General features: G+C 46.2%; 1 long non-coding RNA gene across 1 annotated transcript in view; it reads right to left on the bottom strand.

Annotated features, from left to right (window-relative positions):
* Positions 1 to 459: 459 nt before the first annotated feature.
* The window catches only part of LOC134944149 (uncharacterized), an 81,621-nt gene continuing 59,560 nt past the window's right edge, over positions 460 to 22,520 (bottom strand). The window contains exon 4 of the long non-coding RNA XR_010181854.1: positions 460 to 828. This is a non-coding gene — a long non-coding RNA (uncharacterized LOC134944149). The remainder of the gene's footprint in view (positions 829 to 22,520) is intronic.

The raw sequence follows: 22,520 nt of genomic DNA, 5'->3' as shown, positions 1-22,520 counted from the left end.
CTCTCAGTATGTGGTACAGTCACTTATACATTGTATCATGTGCATAGATTGTTTCTATTCCCTGTTCGCTGTAGAGTTACACACAGATTATTACTGTTACCTAGTTTTTTTTTTATAAAGTGTCTTTAATGTCGCAATGTCCACTAGTTAACATTTTATCATATGATATTTCAGACGGAGAGTTTTTATGCGGAGTCGTATATGTCTCTGCTACTACATCTCTACCTAATATAATATTAAGTCCTCTTCTCTTTGTTTGTGTGGGCTAATCTGGAGAACCACTGGATGGGTTCTAAGGCTGTTTTCGCAATTCTATACAGTATTTGTCGGGAGAGCAGGGCCGGTGCAAGGTTTCTCAGCACCCTGGGCAAAACATCAGCCTATTGCCCCCAACCAACACCCACTTAACAGCCCTTCAGATGAAAGTGTGACTTATAAGTTCCACAGCAACCACTTGCATTAAGTACAACAAGGACATTTATTTCAGAGACATCCTTAATTTTGTGATAGACAGACCCCACAAGAAAACTTTTTGTTTATTTATTTCTGGGTACTTCTATGAAATGTTAGTACAAGTTCTGGTAATGACAACTCTACAAGGTAAGCTGTGTTGCCGCTAACGACATGTTCCCAGATCTTTGGTTTCTGTAATGATTTCAATAGTTTTTGGGAAATTAATTGTTATGCATTGCTTTGTTCTTTCTCTTCAATTCCCTTTCAAAGTTACTTCTATTTCCCCGACCAAGTGCAAGCTGTCCTGCCCAGTAACCAGTCATAAGTCCATTTCACAGAATGAGGTTGATTTCTGACTCATACGTCTGAGAATCCCTGAAAAAAAAATAAGTTTTCATTTTCATTTAATTCAAAAAATTGGCAACGTTACATAGATACATGTTTGTAAAGAGGTTACGTCCAAAGAGAAGGTGTTACTGTGTTTTTCTTTTGGGTCTGCGGTTCATTGGAAATAGCAGAGTCCACAGTACCAGTTCCCCTGACATAGATGGTAAATGCCAGTGTGTGCCAGTATTAAGTAAAACTTCCACATTTCCCCGCGTTACATTTCATCTGAAGCTGCAGAGTCTCAGTAATTATTGCAATATACATCAGTGAGAGCCTCACCTATTACGTAGGTGTTACACAAGTGCTAGGAAATCAGCGCCTTAGATAAATAAGAGTGTGTACGGTCGGCAGGTTGTACTCTCAGCAGCTGGAAAAACTTTTTGAAAAGCAAATATTTATTTTCATTTTCCAGGAACTGCAGCAAAAGCAACTACTACAGGCGTGTTTCTGTTCTAGGCCTCAGAGCGTGTAATCCTTTCAGCGGACACGTAGGTTTATTGGAGCATTTCACATAAACCTTCATCGTTTGTAAAGCATTGTTACTCCACTAATACAGTATATTGTATTTTTATGAAAACATTGGTAAACAAATGAGATGTTTAGTTTTTGTTGCCTTTTTTATTTTATTATTGTTTTATTTTCTGAATGTCTTCCCTATTTATAACTGTGGATAAGTTCAAGAAATGCATTATGCATCGACTACATCTCTGCAGAGTTAGCAAATCTAAATCCAAGACTATGTATACAAACTATGAGACGCTAAATGTGATGGGAGAACATCTTATTCAAAGACATGACAGCAGGTTTCGAAATGTTGTTCTCTCGTGGGGTCAAAGAGGTGACTTCAAAAACAGTAATTCAGACATGAATCCTGGGGTATTTTCTACTGTATTCCAAAACTTTGTAATTCTCAGAGCATAGCCGATCATGTACCTGTTACCTGTTACTGGATATATACAGTGTATGTTTTTATTTTCTCTTGTTTTGTTTTACAACTTGAGCTACTATTTTTGGAATAGGGAGTCCTTCCAACCGGGCAGGAATTCAGGTTGAGCCTTTGATGGCTGCGCAGTTGAATCTCATACTCAGATCATTGTGACTGATCTTAAACACATCCTCATAAAAATAATGCTTCATCTAAAAGTTTTAAATTCATTAAAATGATCTTAAGAAAAAAGACCAAACATTAACAGATTGACATACAATAATATAGGCCTCACACACAAGCTTACAATCTACTGTATAGGGAAATATAAATTTGATACATGAGGATAAGTTCTTTCAGTTCTGCGTGAGAAGGGATTCCTATAGGTAACATCACAACTAACTTGTTTCATCTATCATCTTATCTCTATGCAGACCCCCTGTGACCTCACAGACACACATAAAGGTGAAACACCAGTCTTTTTGCACAATGAGGTTACGTTTCACAATTTGTGCAGGGGTGAATCCGTAACATCACATTTATCGGGCCGATCATTTGAATTGATGATGACGAAGATCGATGGGAACTTGAAACAGAAAAATTCAAGCCCAGTGGGAATGCTTACAGGTCAACTTCTGTCCATGTTACATTTCTGTGTGTCCAGGTCTTTCCAGGCTGCAATGTTTGTTGCAGGAAGCATGTCCTAGGCTGATTTCAGTTGAGCACACAAGTGGGCACTGCGCATCCACTGTCTTACTCATCTGCCATTGGCTGAGGAATCACACATTATAGGGGCTATGGGTGGTACTCATGTTTCCCTGGCATCATCGGGAATAAAAGGTTCCATTTCCAGGAGCAAGAAACATTTCCATTCCATCAATGTCCTGGGTACATGCGATGTTTCTCATTCAGATCACTGTTGCCAAATTTCCTGGGAGTGCCTGGGGTAGTTTGCCAAGAGAGTGTGATGAGGCAATCACACAGAAGGCACAAATGATCAAACGGGCAAGGTGGAGATGCTTGGTTGTTAGGTTATGTGAATGCGTAATACCAATTTACAGTTACTATTCCATATTTTGTTCCTAAATACATCAATACCTCAAAACCACACTAAGTAATGATGTCTTCACAGTACCATTTAACATAGAACACAGCAAGTGAAAAGCATCATCAATAAACACTATACACTATATAGACAAAAGTATTTGGCCACACCTGATAATTATTGAATTCAGGTGTTTCAACCAGACCCGTTGCCACTGAGGTATAAAATCAAGCACCTAGCCATGCAGTCTTCATTAGCAAACGTTTGTGATACAAAATGGGTCTTTCTGAAGAGCTCAGTGACTACAAGTGGGGTACTGTAATAGGATGACACGTTTGCAGTTAGAAGGTTCGTGACGTTTCATCCCTGCTGGATATTCCACGGTCAACTGTAAGTGATATTATTAGAAAGTGGAAGCATTTAGGAACAACAGCAACTCAGCCATGAAGCGGGAGACCACGTTAAATCACCGAGCAGGGTCAACCACTGCTAAGGTGCATGGTGCGTAAAGGTCGACAACACCCTGCTGATTCCATAGCTGAAGAGTTCCGAATTCCCACTGGCATCAATGTAAGCACAAAAACTGTGCAATGGGAGCTTAATGGAATGGGTTTCCATGGGCGAGCAGCTGCATGCAAGACTCTCAAGTCTAATGCCAGTCATCAGATGGAGTGGTATGAAGCACACCAACACTGGACTGTGGAGCAGTGGAAATGTGTTCTGTGGAGTGACAAACCACGCTTCTCTGTTTGGCAGTCAGATGGGCGAGTCTGGATTTGGCGGATGCTGGGAGAACGTTACCTTCCTGACTGCAGATAATGGTATGGGGCTTGACCCCTTATCTCCAGTGAAGGGCAATCTTAATGCTTCAGCATACCAAGACATTTTGGACAATGTTATGCTTCCAACTTTGTGGCAACAGTTTGGGGAAGGCCCTTCTCTTTCTCTGACGTCCTAAGTGGATGCTGGGACTCCGTAAGGACCATGGGGAATAGCGGCTCCGCTGGAGACTGGGCACAACTAAAAGAAAGCTTTTGGTCTATCTGGTGTGCACTGGCTCCTCCCTCTATGACCCTCCTCCAGACCTCAGTTAGAATCTTGTGCCCGGCTGAGCTGGATGCACACTAGGGGCTCTCCTGAGCTCCTAGAAAAGAAAGTATATTTTAGGTTTTTTTATTTTTAGTGAGATCTGCTGGCAACAGACTCACTGCTACGAGGGACTGAGGGGAGAGAAGCAAACCTACCTGCGTGCAGCTAGCTTGTGCTTCTTAGGCTACTGGACACCATTAGCTCCAGAGGGATCGAACACAGGGCCCGACCTCGATCGTCCGGTCCCGGAGCCGCGCCGCCGTCCCCCTTGCAGAGCCAGAAGACAGAAGAGAAGGAGATGAAATTGGCGGCAGAAGACTCCGGTCTTCATTAAGGTGGCGCACAGCACTGCAGCTGTGCGCCATTGCTCCCCATGCACACCTCACACTCCGGTCACTGTAGGGTGCAGGGCGCTGGGGGGGGCGCCCTGGGCAGCAATAAGAATACCTTTTGGCAATATATACACATAATACAGTCTGTGACTGTATATGTGTAAAACCCCCGCCAATTTTAATCAGAAACAGGACAGAAGCCCGCCGCTGAGGGGGCCGGGCCTTCTTCCTCAGCACAGCTCCGCTGGAAGGAAGCTCCCAAGGCTCTCCCCGGCAGTATCCTGGTACACAAAGGGTGAAAAGAGGGGGGGGGGGGGCACATAAATTTAGGCACAAAATTTGTATATACAGCAGCTACTGGGTAAACACTGAGTTGTAGTGTAATCCCTGGGTTATATAGCGCTGGGGTGTGTGCTGGCATACTCTCTCTCTGTCTCTCCAAAGGGCCTTGTGAGGGAACTGTCCTCAAATAGAGCATCCCCTGTGTGTGTGGTGTGTCGGTACGCGTGTGTCGACATGTCTGAGGTAAAAGGCTCCTCTAAGGAGGTGATAGAGCGGATATGTGTGTGAGAGGGTGTCTCCGTCGACAACGCCGACACCTGTTTGGATATGTGTAAGTGCTAAGGTGAATTTATTGCACAAAAGGTTAGGGAACAGACTGGAAATCTATCCAGGTCTGTCCCTATGTCACAGAGACTTTCAGAGTCTCTCAATGCTCACTATCCATAATAACAAACACTGGTATCGACATGGAGTTTAACTCCACTGTCAACTACGATAATGCAAAGTTACAGCCAAGATGGCTAGAAGGTATTCAATATATGATTATTAAAATAAAAGATGATTTGCATATCACTGATGACTCATCTGTCCCTGACACGAGAGTACACATGTTTAAGGGGAAGAATGCTGAGGTAAATTTCCCTCCTCTCATGAGGAAAAAGGGCGGGAATCTCCAGACAAGAGACGGCAGCTTCCCACAAGAGAATTCTCAGGCTGTATCCTTTCCCCACTAGGGCCATGATATGTTGAGAATCTTCCCCTGGGGTGTCCTGTTTGCACAGACGGTAGCACTTGCTATTCTCAGGGATCCTGCAGATAGCGTGCACATTATAGTATACTACCCAGACCGGCGATTGTGTCGGCATGGGTTTATAGCGCTGTGGCAGCGTGGACAGGTACCTTATCAGCAGAGATGAGACCCTAGTATGCATATAGATATATATATGTATATATATAGAGATATATATATATATTAAAGATGCTGTCTTAAGTGATAGATATATAGTTATAAAGCATGCCCAAAGAGACATGAGTATACTGGGTCCTAGAGTCAAAGCTACGTCGATCTCTGTTTGACGTGTCCTGTAGAATATGCATTGGACAGATGATGCCGACTTAAGGGGCATATGGAAGGCTGAGGATTGTGTGGAGAAGGATTCTCGGGCCTGGTCTCCACAGCTATAGCTGGTAATTCTGCTAGTTTGCCTTATATTCCTGCACAGCCTAAGAAAGCACGACATTATTAAATGCAGCCTTTCGTGTAAAGAAACAAGAAAGTCTGAGGTGCGTCCTTTCTTGTCAGAGCCGGGCAGCTAGTTCCCAGGAACAGAAGTCCTCCCCGGCCCCTACAAAAATCCACCAATGTCGCTGGGGCTCCACAGGCGGAGCTAGGCCCGGTGGGGACACGCCTTCGTAAGTTCAGCCACAAGGTGGTTCACTCTCTGTTCGATCCCTGGGCAATAGATATTGTGTCTCAGGGATACAAGCTGGACTGTGAGAAGATGCCCTCCTCACCGACGGCCCTGCGGGCTTCCCCCCAAGAGAGGGAGCCAGTGTTAACTGCAATTCACAAATTGTATCTTTAACAGGTGGTGGTCAAGGGTCCCCTCCTTCAACAAGAGGGTGTTATTATTAGACCATGTTGTAATCCCGAAACCAGACGGTTCGGTCAGACCCATATTGAATTAAAAATCCCTGAACATATACCTGAGAAGGTTCAAGTTTAAGATGGAATCGCTAAGAGCGGTCAGTGCAAGCCTAAAAAGGGGGAGACTTTATTGTGAATTGGGACATAAGGGATGCATACCTTCAGGTCCCCATTTATCCACCTCATTAGGCGTACCTTAGAATTGCGGTACGGGATTGTCATTACCAATTTCAGATGTTGCCGTTTGGTCTCTCCACGGCCCCGAGAATATTCACCATGGTAATGGCGGATATGATTGTGCTCCTGCGGAAGCAAGGTGTCACTATTATCACGTACTTGGACGATCTCCTCATAAAAGCGAAATCAAAAGAGCAGTTGCTGAACAGCGTATCACTTTCTCTGGAAGTGTAACGGCAACACGGCTGGATTCTATATATTCCAAAGTCGCAGTTGGTTCCTACAGCTCATCTGCCTCTCCTAGACACAATCCTAGACACAGACCAGAAAAGGGTTTATCTCCCGATAGAGAGAGCTCAGGAGCTCATGACACTGGTCAGGAATCTATTAAAACCAAAACAGGTGTCAGTGCATCACTGCACTCGAGTCCTGGGAAGGATGGTGACATCATACGAGGCCATCCCCTTAGGCAGGTTCCATGCGAGGACCTTCCAATGGGACTTACTGGACAAGTGGTCTGGATCACCTCTTCAGATGCATCGGTTAATCACCCTATCCCCCAGGGCCAGGGTGTCTCTCCTGTGGTGGCTGCAGAGTGCTCACCTTCTCGAGGGCCGCAGATTCGGCATTCAGGACTGGATCCTGGTGACCACGGATGCAAGCCTCCGAGGGTGGGGGCAGTTACACAGGGAAGAAATTTCCAAGGTCTGTGGTCAAGTCAACTGACTTGCCTTCACATCAATATCCTGGAACTAAGGGCCATATACAACGCCCTAAGTCAAGCGGAGATCCTGCTTCGCGACCAACCGGTTCTGATCCAGCAGACCGCAGGGGTTCATGTAAACCGCCAAGGCGGAACAAGGAGCAGGGTGGCGAGGGTAGAAGCCACCAGAATTCTGCGCTGGGCGGAGAATCAAGTAAGCGCACTGTCAGCAGTGTTCGTTCCGGGAGTGGACATCTGGGAAGCAGACTTCCTCAGCAGGCACGACCTCCACCCGGAAAAGTGGGGACTTCATCAGGAAGTCTTCACGCAGTTTGCAAATTGATGGGAACTGCCTAAGGTGGACTAGATGGCGTCCCACCTCAATAAAAAGCTAAAAAAGGTTTTACGCCGGGTCAAGGGACCCTCAGGTGATAGCTGTGGTCGCACTAGTAACACCGTGGGTGTTCCAGTCGGTCTCTGTATTCCCTCCTCTTCGTCTCATACCCAAGGGCTGAGAATTGTAATAAAAGGAGGAGTGAAAACAATATTCTTTGCTACGAATTGGCCAAGAAGGACTCGGTACCCGGAGCTGCAGGAAATGCTCTCAGAGGACTCAGGGCTTCTGCCTCTCAGACAGGACATGTTGCAACAGGGGCCCTGTCTGTTCCAAAATTTACCGCGGCTGCATTTGACGGCATGGCGGTTGAACGCCGGATCCTAGCGGAAAAGGGCATTCCGGATGCAGTTATTCCTACACTAATAAAGGCTAGGAAAGACGTGACAGCAAGACTTTTTCACTGTATATGGCGAAAATAGGTTGCTTGGTGTGAGGCCGGGAAGGCCCCTACAGAGGAATTCCAGCGGGGTCGATTCCTGCACTTCCTATAGTCAGGAGTGGCTGTGGGCCTAAAATTAGGATCCATAAAGGTCAAGATTTCGGCCCTATACATTTTCTCTAATAAATGAACTGGCTTCACTGCCTGAAGTTCAGACTTTGTTTCGGGGGTGCTGCATATTCAGCCTCCTTTTGTGCCATCGGTGGCACCTTGGGATCTTAACGTTGTGTTGGATTTCCTGAAATCCCACTGGTTTGAGCCACTTAAGACCATGGAGCTAAAATATCTCACGTGGAAAGTGGTCATGCTATTGGCCTTAGCTTCGGCTAGGCGTGTGTCAGTATTGGCGGCTTTGTCATGTAAAAGCCCCTTTCTGATCTTCCATATGGACAGGGCAGAATTGAGGACTCGTCCCCAATTTCTCCCTAAGGCGGTATCATCGTTTCATTTGAACCAACCTATTGTGGTGCCTGCGGCTACTAGGGACTTGGAGGATTCCAAGTTGCTGGACGTAGTCCGGGCTTTGAAAATTTATGTTTCCAGAACGGCGGGAGTCAGAAAGTCTGACTCGCTGTTTATTATGTATGCAGCCAACGAGGTTGGCGCTCCTGCTTCGAAGCAGACTATTGTTCGCTGGATCTATAGCACGATTCAGCTGGTTCACTCTGCGGCTGGATTGCCGCATCCAAAATGGTGAAAGCCCATTCCTAAAAGGAAGGTGGGCTCTTCTTGGGCGGCTGCCCGAGGGGTCTCGGCTTTACAGCTTTGCCGAGCTGCTACTTGGTCGGGTTCAAACACATTTGCTAAGTTCTACAAGTTTGATACCCTGGCTGAGGAGGACCTTGAGTTTGCTCATGCGGTGCTGCAGAGTCATCCGCACTCTCCCGCCCGTTTGGGAGCTTTGGTATAATCCCCTGGTCCTTACGGAGTTCCCAGCATCCACTAGGACGTCAGAGAAAATAAGAATTTACTCACCGGTAATTCTATTTCTCGTAGTCCGTAGTGGATGCTGGGCGCCCGTCCCAAGTGCGGACTCTCTGCAATACATGTATATAGTTATTGCTTAACTAAAGGGTTATTGTTATGAGCCATCTATTACTGAGGCTCAGTTGTTGTTCATACTGTTAACTGGGTATGGTTATCACAAGTTGTACGGTGTTATTGGTGTGGCTGGTATGAGTCTTACCCTGGATTCCAAATCCTTTCCTTGTTGTGTCAGCTCTTCCGGGCACAGTTTCCTTAACTGAGGTCTGGAGGAGGGGCATAGAGGGAGGAGCCAGTGCACACCAGATAGTACCTAATCTTTCTGTTAGAGTGCCCAGTCTCCTGCGGAGCCCGTCTATTCCCCATGGTCCTTACGGAGTTCCCAGCATCCACTACGGACTACGAGAAATAGAATTACCGGTGAGTAAATTCTTATTTTACAACTAATGGCCAAATTATTTATTCTGATTCACATTTAGGGATTTACATTCAATTAAGGTCGAAACTGCCGTCTTGTTGAAAAAAGACGTCAGTTTTCGACTTTTTCAGGTCGGAAGCGGTTCCAACCTATTCAGTCCCGAGCATTTTTATTCGACAAGTCGGGGAATTCGACTTGTCGAATAATACGTGAATCGGCGGTATAGCTGTAGATTCATGTGCTTCTGAGGGAAACGGGGCCAAATTCGACAGGTTTTGGCCCCGCTTCTGACCACCTCAGTTCGACTTAAAAAAAAGTCGAACTGAGATGAGGGACCTGAGAGGAGGAGACAGGGGAGAACCGTGGGCAAACGGGGGAGAGGCGCGGGCAGACAGGGGACTACAGCGCCGCGGCAGCTCTCCCCCGTCTACCTGCGGCTCTCCCTCCTCTCTCCCCTCTCCGGTCCCTCATTTCAATTTGACTTTTTTAAAGTCGAATTGAGATGGGCATTGAATAGCCCTTGTCGGATCCATTCCGACAAATGCATGTCGGAATGGATTCGACCTTAATTGAATATACCCCTTAAACTCATATGACTATACTTAGGGGCTGATTCAGACCTGATCGTTGCAGCAAATTTGTTAGCAGTTGGGCAAAACCATGTGCACTGCAGGTGTGGCAGAGGTAACATGTGCAGAGAGAGTTAGATTTGGGTGGGTTATTTTGTTTCTGTGTAGGGTAAATACTGGCTGCTTTATTTTTACACTGCAATTTAGATTTCAGTCTGAACACACCACACCCAAATCTAACTCTCTCTGCACATGTTATATCTGCCCCCCCTGCAGTGCACATGGGGGGTCATTCCGACTCGATCGCTCGCTGCAGTTTATCGCAGCGCAGCGATAAGGGTTGGATCTGCGCATGCACCGACGCCGCAGTGTGCCGGTGCATGCTGGGCGGCCAAAGGCCATTGTATTGTAGAGATCACCTCTGCCTGATTGACAATTGAACGCCTCTGCCTGATTCTCGATTACCCACTTAGTTCACTACCTCTACCAGTTGGAGTACCGCAGGGCTCAATCTTAGGCCCTCTGCTTTTCTTAATCTCAGTATACCTCATCTCTTTGTCAAATAATCAGCTCCTTCGGATTTCAGTATCATTTGTACGCTGATGATACTCAAATCTATCTGTCCTCCCCAGATTTATCACCATCTGTATTGGTCTGTGTCACTGAATGCCTTTCTGCCATTTCATCTTAGATGTCATCTCGTCACTTCAAACTCAACATTTCCAAATCAAAAGAAAATATATTCCCGCCGGACAAGAGTACGTACCAACCTCATATCTCCATAACTGTTGACAACACTACAATCTACCCTACCCCCCATGCTCGCTGCCTAGGTGTCATCCTTGACTCAGAATTGTTCTTTGCTCCACATTCAATCTGTATCTAAATCATGTTTACATGTATCTAAAAAATATATCCTATAAAATGCGACCCTTTCTTACACAAGACACTGCAAAAACTCCTAATCCATGCTCTCATTATCTCCCGTAGTGATTATTGTAATAGTCTCCTTACTGGTCTTCCCAAGACGTTCATCGTCCCTCCATTGGTTGCCCATAGACAGACTTCTGTCAGTCCCTCCATTGATTGGCCATATTCTACCATATTCAATTTAAAATACTTCTACTCACATACAAAGCTATTAACCAAACTACACCAACATATACCTCTTCACTTATCTCAAAATATCTCCCAACTCGACCTCTCCGCTCTGCACAAGATCTGCGTCTCTCGTCTACACGGAATATTCACTCCCATTCACACTTGCAGGACTTTCTACACCAGCACCCACCCTGTGGAATACCCTTCCACACATGATAAGACTCTCCTCTAGCCTCCAAACTTTCAAGCGTTCCCTAAAAACCCACTTCTTCAGACAAACTTGTCACAAGCACTGATATACAGTATAATTACTGTAGTGCCTATTCTTGTGTATCCTTCCTAATTATCTATAGATTGTAAACTTTCAAGCAGGGCCTTCCAACCTCTACAAATAGAGCCTCGCTCATCCATGCTGTTTATGGCAGTAGTCACGATCACGAAGTCGCAGCGTGCCTGGGCGCAAGGCAGCGTGCCTAGTCATAGGGAGGCTCACAGAGCTTAGCATGGCGTTTGGCATTACCGGTGAGTGTAATACCTGCGATCATCCACCAAATGTTGCTTTTTAAAATCACCATTGTGCATGCGTTTGGTTTCCGTTGAAATACAGTACACTGTAGCGCAAGAAGTACTTTTACTGTATACTGGGCAATGGGCAAAGCTGTATGAGCGTCTCATTACGCTATTTCAAATACACTGCTGCAATGATGTCCCGTAGACAAACCAATAAATAAAAATCGCTTAAGTGCGACTAATCCTCCGTTTAGGCGGAGAAACTGCAACGATGAGGGAGGCTCCGTCTGTATGTTTGTCTGCTATTACCCAGTTTGTCTTATCACTGTTGTTTCCAATTGTAAAGCGCAATGGAATATGCTGCGCTATATAAGGAACTGTACATAATAAATAATCATAATGATCTATATCTCTTATAATAAAAGAGATCTCTGGAGATGGCTTTTAAAAAGTCACTATGTTTTTTCCTTAGTAGCTCATTGCTTATGTTATATTTAATGTCCTTCAATATGTTTAGTCTATCAATACTGAGGACTATGATGTTTGATCACCTTCCTTTTAACATCATTACTCACTTAGTTTAACTTTATTTGTTCCATTATTATTCCTTTATTTACTCCTCTCATAAGTCCACAATGTTTTCCTGAGGATTTTCATACGTGGTCTTAGTCATTTTATTCACAATTTCATGGCAGACATTACGCCTCGCAGTATCCCATTCTTAAATGTCACTGTCTGCTATGTGTCACTGTCAGACTCATGACGTAATCTAGAGATGATCATCTGCCTCTTTCTTGCTATGATTCAAAATGTCATATTTTATTAAATTTTGTTTGATATTTAATACCAGCAAATATATTCTTTCTAACAAACCCACTGTGCCATTTTATCTTCACTCAACTGTAAATCCTACTGCATTACCATTGCTATTTACCATTGATTAACATCCATACAATCTTAACAAGTTTATCTTTATATAATAATCCTGCACCCAGAACAGATCCTAAGTGTTGACTATTGTCTCTTTTTTAATTGACTATTACCTAATTTAGTACATATTGTATTCACTGCCTTTCTACTTTCATTATTGCCTATCTACTTTAGTTTGAACAGACACTGTACATCCTACTCTCCTCTTTTTCCACTACTACTACCCCCGGAAACACCCTGCCCATTTCTAGCCTCCCATTCTCTATTTTCTACTCTCTACTCCTGTTATGAACCACCACTGTGACTCATTCCTGTTTATGTTCTGACTGTTTCCTAGCAACCTGTAAAATGGCTGCTACATATGTAGCACACCTGTTTCAAATGCTTTTGTTACCTGACTCCTCCTGTGATTGGTCTCTTTCCCTTTCATTAGGGATTCTGCCCTGTTCCTGGAGCCAGTGATATTACTAGGTTTCTGCACCCAGTGAGCCTGCCACGCAGTCGCTGCATACTGTGCAGTTCCCAGTTCTTGTAACCCTGGTTGGTATGTCTGAACCCCACATCTGTTCCTGAGTCCTGGTTCCTTCCCAGTCCTAGGATCTGTGCCTTATTGGATCCTGCCCAGTACCTGCCATCCTGTGTCTGTTTCTGCTCCGTGTCAACATCTAGCCATAGCCCTCCAGTTATTCTCATGCATGGTCCTGATACTTGCCAAACTCCTCCAAAGTCTTCGTGAGTTTATCCTGCCACCTCAGGTCTCATGAACATCCAGCCTGTGTGTCCTTGGTTGTAGGTAGCAAACTTTATTCACTCCAGTCGTGCCTGTATTCATAGGCCTGCAGCAATTTCTGGATATATCTATGAGTACTCAAAGCTACAACTCTGCCTCTGTGTGTTATTACAGCCTAATCACTATTCATCAAGCAAGCCTCTCTGCTCAAGCTGACAGAACTTTGCTTTTAATCAACTCACACACACACTCGCCTGGTTACTCCCAGCAGTTATCACCTCATTCATTCAGTTCCCATTGCTCAGTTACCAGTGCATATTAGATCCTGTGGCTTCCAGTTATCATGCCTTGTCAAGCCTGTCTGCAGTAACCATTCCAGTATACTGCTAACCTGACCTGCAATAAACCCATGCTTTGCTATCTGGTTTACTCAAGTCTTGCTGTCTTCACTTGCATCAGCCTTGCCAGTATCACCTAGCCAAAGTTTACAATTAACCCCAGCCTTGCGAAGTCATCTTGCATCCAGTCTGTCTGCAATCAACCCATGCCTTGCTAGCTGCTATACTCCAGGTAAATTAACCTAGTGGATATCTGCCAATCCTGATCTTGGCTCAGGCATACCCTAACATTATCACTGGCCCAAAATACTGGAGAATAGCAAGATGGGTCTCGCTCTGCAAAATCTGGTCCAGTCTTAAACCGCTAGCCAGAATCCGGGGGAGGAACCAGTTCCGGTCTTTTTCAGCAGACTGAAGATTTATGAAGACATGCTAATTCTCATGTCACAACCTTCCTAGGGCTATCCATCCGTGTAGATTCTCTGCAGCAGCATGTTTCTGCACATAAAAACATTTCTGATGATTCAAATCTTTGTCTATCATGTGGGCAAAGAGTGTATGGCACCTTTCTAAATGACTGTTCTCTGCCTCCTTAGTGTGCCAGTAATGGGAGTCCTGAAGAACTGAGGATTATGCAGGCTCAAACTGAGCAGTTGATAACATCATTTCTTGGAAAGAGTCCGCAAATTTCTGACATATTTGGAAGTTATTTGGATGCCACAAAAGTCATTTATCTACTGAGGCAGAAGAGACCGCAGATTCTGGTTCCCCTGGGCTAGGGGTGACTCCTTCTGTACTGATTGAAAGGGGAATCCAGAGTTTCCGGCGCACCCTAAACTTTCTGAGGCTGAGCGCCAATGACGAAAGGAGAGTCTGCTTTGTATGTACTGTGGAAACGCAAGTCACTTCAGTAAGGACTGCTCCCTCCGCAGATCACCGAAAAGTGACAACTTTCAACACATAAGGGTTCAGACCGAAGAGTTGGCTCAAGTGGTTATTCCAGACTCCCTTACTTCCAATAATGGTGCCAAAGAAGGGAATCAGGTCTATAAATGGGGTCCTCTGACCCGAAGCCCCAAGTTTAGATTTGGGAACCAAATGAGGGTGTATGAATCTCTCATTTCCAGAGCAATCCCTGATCCTATAGCCCAAGGAAATACATATAACTGTTATCCTAGAAGGAGCCACCTTGCCTGCCAGTACCATGGAAGGACTGCTTATTAATCCACCCAGAGCTGTCCAGCCTGAGTCTCAACCCAGAGCTGCCCAGCCAGAGTCTCCACCCAGAGCTGCCCAGCTGGAGTCTCCACCCAGAGCTGTCCAGCCGGAGTCTCCACCCAGAGCTGCCCAGCCGGAGTCTCCACCCAAAGCTGCCCAGCCGGAGTCTCCACCCAGAACTGCCCAGCCGGAGTCTCCACCCAGAGCTGCCCAGCCAGAGTCTCCACCCAGAGCTGCCCAGCTGAGTGTCTATGCCCATGGAGAGGACTCATGTGCCAAAGCCCCCGGAGGGGACTCGTGTACCAAAGCCTCTGGAGGGGTCCCTATTGCCCTGGCCTCCGGGCCTGAGGTTCTGTCTGCCCTGGCCTCTGGGCCTGAGGTTCTGTCTGCCCTGGCCTACGGGCCTGAGGTTCTGTCTGCCCTGGCCTACGGGCCTGAGGTTCTGTCTGCCCTGGCCTACGGGCCTAAGGTTCTGCCTGCCCTGGCCTACGGGCCTGAGGTTCTGCCTGCCCTGGCCTCCGGGCCTGAGGTTCTGCCTGCCCTGGCCTCCGGGCCTGAGGTTCTGCCTGCCCTGGCCTCCGGGGCTAAGGTTCTGCCTGCCCTGGCCTCCAGTCACGAGGATCTGCCTGCCCTTGACTCCTGGCACGAGGACCTGCTTGTCCTTGCCTCACGGCATGAGGACCTGCCTGCCCCTGCCTCACGGCATGAGGGGTCTCCGAGCTGTGCCATGCATGAGGGGTCTCTGAGCTGTGCCATGCCTGAGGGGTCTTCGAGCTGTGCTGTGCCTGAGGGGTCTCCGAGCTGTGCCATGCCTGAGGGGTCTCCGAGCTGTGCTGTGCCTGAGGGGTCTCTGAGCTGTGCCAACCCTGAGGGGTCACCAAGCTGTGCCGTGTCCGAGGGGTCTCCGAGCTGTGCCATTCCTGAGTTTCAGCTTACCCCAGAAGGGGAATCTCAGGTGCTGACCCCAGGAGTGGAGTCTCAGGTGCTGACCCCAGGAGGGGAGTCTCATGTGCCGATCCCAGGAGGGGAGTCTGATGTCCGGACCCCAATTCGTTAACCCCAGGAGGGGCATCTGTTTCTGTATCAAGTTATTTAGCCCCACAAGGGGCACCTGTCTCCATGTCAAGTCCTGTAGCCCCAGGAGGGGCATATGTCTGTGTCTCAATTCCTGTAGCACCTTGTGGAGTATCTGATCCTGTTAAATTTCCAGCAGAGGAAATTCCGGTCAAGACCCCAGAAGGGGTAGATCCTGCTGAGATCTCAGAAGGGGAGATTCCAACTATGACCCCTGATGGAAAGGTTCTTGTCTTGTCTCCTAAAGTGACTTCTAAGCAATAAACTTCTAAAAGAACTTCTGCCCCAGTAAGATATGGGGAGCAATCCCAACAAGTTACCACAAGGGGGAAATCACAATCTCTTTCTACACACCAAGATCCAGAGCTGGTTCTCTTCTATGTGAAGATAGAGCATTTTCATGAACTCATGTTGCAGTCCTTAGATGCGGCTTCACTCTGTACTTAATCAGAGCTGGTGTTGCTTCTCCTTATGTCTTTTTGAGGGGAAGCTAGGAAGTGGGCTGACCAGTTAATTGTATCCAGAGATTCTGTTCTGCAGGATTTGGAGGCCTTCTCCCAAGCTGTGGTCAAGAGGTCTGGTGAACCGGAGGTTGTTCCTTCGGAGCCTCCTGCAAGTTCTGCCAAGAACTCAGTGTCCAACAAAAAGGATCGAGCTTGTAAGAACCAGGCTTCTGAGGACTTTCTGTCTCAAGTTGATCACAACACAAGCTCATCTTCGTCAAGATCTCCAATACGGAAGATAACAGTTGGCTATGCCTCACAGTCTGCACTTTGTAAAGGGGTTGTGAAAAAAACCTGATCCACTACTACCTGTCCAGTCTGTCTATGCTCAATTAAGTCATGTTTCTCCGATACCATCTCCAACTCAGATTATGATTCTGAAGCCGGTGAAATTCCTTTACTGGAAGGTACCATCAGTTCGGATAGTGTTTGGGGACTTACCTTGGTCAGACCGCTAGAGTCCTGCAAAAAGAAGTCTCGTCGGAGATCTTGAGTTTACTAGTTTTGTTCTCAGTTCCCCTTGGCCCTGATGGGGTGTCTGGAGTCCACCCTCAAGGAGGGGGGTACTGTTATGAGCCACCACTGTTACTCATTCCTGTTTGTATCCTGACTGTTTCCTAGCAACCTGGAAGCCGGCTGCTACGTATGTAGCATACCTGTTTCAAATGCTTTTGTTACCTGACTCCTCCTGTGATTGGTCTCTTTCCCTTTCATTAAGGATTCTTCCCTGTTCCTGGAGCCGGTGATATTACTAAGTTTCTGCGCCCAGTGAGCCTGCCACGCGGTGGCTGCATACTGTGCAGTTCCCAGTTCTTGTAACCCTGGTTTGTCTGTCTGAACCCCACACCTATTCCTGAGTCCTGGTTACTTGCAATCCCCACTGACTCTTTACTGACCCAGCATCCACCAATCTTCTCACCCTTTATTCCTTTTTTGGCCTTTCTCTATGGATCTTCTCCCCAACACACCAGCTTGGCCACTTGCTTGATCTAGTGTTCTCCCATCTGTGTTCTCTGTCTGCCATTTTCAACTCTCCCTTCCCACTTTCTGACTACCATCTCCTCTCCTTCATTGTTTCCCTTTCTCCTGCACTACTCCCCAAACCTAAATGTACTTTCACCAAATGCAGTCTCAATGGTCTTGACCCTGCTATACTGTCTTCCTCCCCCCTAACCATCTCCTTCTATAACCTCACATTCTCCTCGACTCTACTGACCCTTCCTTACTGGCCTATCATTGACTCACTGATCATTTCTCATCTCAACTACTGCAACCTTCACCTTACTGGCCTCCCCCACTTCCGTCTCACTACTCTCCACTCTGTACTTATTGCTGCAGCTAGATTTATCTTCCTCTTTTTCCACTATACATCTGCCTCTCCTCTCTACCATGCAATACACTGGCTCCCCTCTCCCCAACAGAACTCTCTTAAAATTCCTCATTCTCTTATTAAAGGCCCTCTCTAGTTGCACGGCTCCCTACATATCTAACCTCATCTTCTTAAATACTCCCCCAGACCACTCCCTTTGGCCAATGACCACCTCCTTCCTCCCTCTCTGGTTACTACCTTTAAGTCCTGAATCTACGATTTCTAAGTCCTGAATCTACGATTTCTACTGTGCTGCGCCTATTACTGGAATACTCTTCCTTGTTCTATCAGACTTTTCCCTTAGCCTGCACAGCTTCAGTCATGAGCTGAAAACCCAACTGTACTCAAATACCAGCCCACTTCTTAACCTTATCACCACTTACCTTACCTTACCCTCTTTCATACTCCATCTCTCCCACTCTTGTTTCCTACCCTCAGCTCCCCTGTGTCATCTGTTTATCTACTCTAACCCTTTAGTATGTAAGTTTCTATGAGCAGGGCCCTCCTCCCTCCTGTCTCAACGTCTACTACTCTTGCTCACCAGCTACTCTCATCCACCTCCTCCTTGGATCTCTGCCCGGGACTAAACCCTATCTTTGTCTTTTCTTCACACCTTTTGTAGTAGCCCTAAACCTGTTTATAGTGCCCTAGCCTATGGGTACAGGTTTCAGTTTGTAACAGATATTGCCCTTGCACCACTTGCATCAGTAGCTTCGGTGAGAGTTGTAGTGTTATTTGTTAATGATATACTGTACTGCTTACTGTAGATTACTGCGTTACCTTCTACTGTCTTGTCATTTGCCCACTGCACGATGCTGTGGATTAGATGTGGCACCCTATATAGTTTAATAATTAACAGTATTTTTTTTAACATGCACTTACTTAAGTGTACTGAGTATTTGGCTCTTGTTTACAATCATTTACTTTCCTTTTTTCACTTATAGACTATGTGGGGTATTTGATTAGTGCAGTTTTTTCGACCAGTCGATAAAACAGCACTTTTCCCCCATTTTTAGGTCAAATTTACATTCGACCTATTCAATGCCCTTGCCGTAAGCTGATCAATGTGTTTTGTTGAATTTGCGAGAGTTCTCAACAGTTTTTGGGTCCATTTTTGCCCATGCCAATTCAACAAAAATTAAAATAAATGAAAAGGCATGGGCGAAAATAGATTAAAAAAAACAGCGAAAACGCCCGCTATTACTCACATGTCGAATTAGTGCCGATTTTGCGATTGTCGGAAAATTAGTCACTAATTGAATATACCCCCCACGCAAATTCGACCACTCAAAAAAACAGCACGGGCATTGAATAGGTCGAATGTCAATTCAACCTAAAAATGGGGCAAAAAGTACAGTTTTTTTGACTGGTCGAAAACCCGGCACTAATTGAATACCCCCCCACTATAAATTATAGTATTATATCTCAGTCACAGAGTCACTCCAATTCTTTGATTTACCCCAGAATGGCCACCAAATTGTTACAGGTCTTTCTTAGAAAGGACGGCTGTGTGATCAGTGAAATTACTTTACTGATGCAAGTTTACTAAAGGAAAAATACGGTAAAACCCCCCAAAATGTACTAAGACCCTACCGGGTTTTGTTTTTTGCCGTCCAGGGTATCGCCATCTCTGGATGGCGATACCTTATAGAAGCCTATGGGCTTCTTATCGCATACCGCCGCAACCCGCCGCAGATGCCGACCCCCTTCCTTCCCCGGCAAACCTTCCTCCAGGCAGCCCTGGACCTGGAAGGTGATCTCCTCCTCCCCCTAGCTACGCAGCCGGAGGTCCTTCCGGCTGCAGGGGCAAGGAGGAGGCGCTGGGGGCAGCCTGCTGCTGCTTCCCAGTGTTGGAGGAGTCTGGAGAGCCGAGGGAGATGACGGAGACCCCCCCCCCCCCGCAGACCACCTCACAGGTATCGCGGGGGGGCCACCGTCACCGCATTGCGATATTGACCGTATATGTTAGTACATATGCGATCAACATCGCTGCGATAAGCGGCGAGGGGCGGCGATGTATCTTAATACATCCCGCCAAGTATCTGCAATGCACATATATATTTATTTCCAAACACATCGTTTGCGTTTCATCTAGGAGCATAAATCTGATGTTGTGCGAGACTGAGGGGTCTATTTACTAAGCTTTGGATGGACATAAAGCAGATGGAGATAAAGTACCAGCCTATCTGCTCCTAACTGCCATAAAACTGTCCGGGTTTGAAAAATGACAGTTAGGAGCTGATTGGCTGGTACTTTAACTCCGTCAACTTTATCTCCATCCAAGGCTTAGTAAATAGACCCCTAAATGTCTCTGATGGTTCCAATGAAAAATTCTGAAAATAAAGAGGCTGATCTACAGCCATCCACCCGCTATAATCCAACATGAAGGTCTACCTCCATACAGCTTTTGGTCAATGAAAACTGTTCCCACACATCCATCCACAAAATGGAGACCACAATGTGAAAATGTCATTTAGCACACTACTTGTACCAGCCCTGTGGTTTAAAGGCCATCAGGCGTATGTCCGCCTTCTTATACATTGATGGTGCACAGCAACCACATTGTAGCTTCAAACGCTACAGCTTTGTGATATTTTACCAACACCACGGTTTTTGGTTTATAAGCATTATCATCATACCTACTAAATGCACATTCAGTAGTATCATTTATACATCCTACTATCCTAAACCACTGTCAGGGTCAGGGGACCTATTTTCAGCCCCTGGTCCCGGGGACTGCCGGATCAGGTGCTGGTGGTGTTGGGCAGCCGGTCTCCACTCCTGGTGAGAGGTGTTGAGTAACTGGCTGAGGAGGCTAGTGCGGGCATTCGGCACTGGGAGTTCCGCGATCGGGTACAGTGTGTTACAGGTGGAAGCTCCCCCGTGTATCTGCAATGCAGGGCGCCGCTATGTGGAGACCAAACCAAGCACTGTTAGCCAATGGCAGTTCACTGTGGATTCTCAGCCAATCTTTGTTCCTCGTCCCTTTTTAAAAGGGTTTAGGCCTTGGTAAACGCTGCCAGTGCTGTAAGTTGCTGCTCAAAGGTAAATATCTCAGCTCTGTGTTCCTGCAGGTATTCCTGTAATCGCTCTTTGTCCGCTGAATCTTCCGGAGGCTTCTCGCTCTTATCATCAGAGCTTTACCGTACTCCCTGCTGTACTCCAGACTGGAGCATGGGGTCAGTGCCATTCCCTGTGGACCGTCCACATACCAGGCAGGTTTTCTTGATGGTCCGGTGTTGCTGGTATTGCTGGTGGTTCTATTGGTTCCCTGAACACCTATCCAATACCCGCAGTCTATGTTCTCAAGTCACAAAAATCCAGTACCCAGTCTTCCGCAGTCCATGTTTCCAGTCACAGTTATCCAGTATCCAGTCTTTCGCAATCCATGTTTTCAGTCACAGTTATCCAGTACCCAGTCTTCCACAGGCCGTGTTTTCAGTCACAGTTATCCAGTACCCAGTCTTCCACAGGCCGTGTTTTCAGTCACAGTTATCCAGTAACCAGTCTGCCACAGTCTGTGTTTTCAGTCACAGTTATGCAGTATCCAGTCTTCCAGAGTCCATGTTTTCAGTCACAGTTATCCAGTATCCAGTCTTCCACAGTCTGTGTTTTCAGTCACAGTTATGCAGTATTCAGTCTTCTGCAGTTCATGTTTTCAGTCACAGTTATTCAGTATTCAGTCTTCTGCAGTTCATGTTTTCAGTCACAGTTATGCAGTATCCAGTCTTCCACAGTCCGTGTTTTCAGTCTCAGTTATTCAGTATCCAGTCTTCCACAGTCCGTGTTTTCAGTCACAGTTATGCAGTATCCAGTCTTCCACAGTCTGTTTTCAGTCACAGTTATTCAGTATCCAGTCTTCTGCAGTTCATGTTTTCTGTCACAGTTATCCAGTATCCAGTCTTCTGCAATTCATGTTTTCAGTCACAGTTATGCAGTATCCAGTCTTCTACAGTCCGTGTTTTCAGTCAGTTATCCAGTACGCAGTCTTCCACAGTCCGTGTTTTCAGTCACAGTTATCCAGTAGCCAGTCTTCTGCAGTCCGTGTTTTCAGTCACTGTTATGCAGTATCCAGTCTTCTTCAGTCTGTGTTTTAAGTCACAGTTATCCAGTATCCAGTCTTCTTCAGTCTGTGTTTTCAGTCACAGTTATCCAGTACCCAGTCTTCCGCAATCCGTGTTTTCAGTCACAGTTATCCAGTACCCAGTCTTCCACAGTCCATGTTTTCAGTCACAGTTATCCAGTACCCTGTCTTCCACAGTCCGTATTTTCAGTCACGGTTATCCTGTATCTAGTCTTCCACAGTCCGTGTTTTCAGTCACAGTTATGCAGTATCCAGTCTTCTGCAGTCCGTGTTTTCAGTCACAGTTATGCAGTATCCAGTCTTCCACAGTCTGTGTTTTCAGTCACAGTTATCCTGTACCAAGTCTTCCACAGTCTGTGTTTTCAGTCACAGTTATCCAGTATCCAGTCTTCTGCAGTCTGTTTTCACTCACAGTTATCCACTATCCAGTCTTCCACAGTGCGTGTTTTCAGTCACGGTTATCCAGTATCCAGTCTTCCGCAGTCTGTGCTTTCAGTCACAGTTATCCAGTATCCAGTCTTCTGCAGTTCATCTTTTCAGTCACAGTTATCCAGTACCCAATCTTCCACAGTCTGTGTTTTCAGTCACAGTTATCCAGTATCCAGTCTTCCACAGTCCGTGTTTTCAGTCACAGTTATCCAGTAGCCAGTCTTCCACAGTCCGTGTTTTCAGTCACAGTTATCCAGTACCCAGTCTTCCGCAGTCCGTGTTTTCAGTCACAGTTATCCAGTATCCAGTCTTCTGCAGTCCGTGTTTTCAGTCACAGTTATGCAGTATCCAGTCTTCTGCAGTTCATGTTTTCAGTCACAGTTATC

Source organism: Pseudophryne corroboree, chromosome 7 (assembly GCF_028390025.1).
Source record: "Pseudophryne corroboree isolate aPseCor3 chromosome 7, aPseCor3.hap2, whole genome shotgun sequence".
NCBI classification, from domain to species: Eukaryota; Metazoa; Chordata; class Amphibia; order Anura; family Myobatrachidae; genus Pseudophryne; species Pseudophryne corroboree.
The sequence above is the reverse complement of the archived record's forward strand: the minus strand, read 5'-3'. Positions and strand labels throughout refer to the sequence as shown.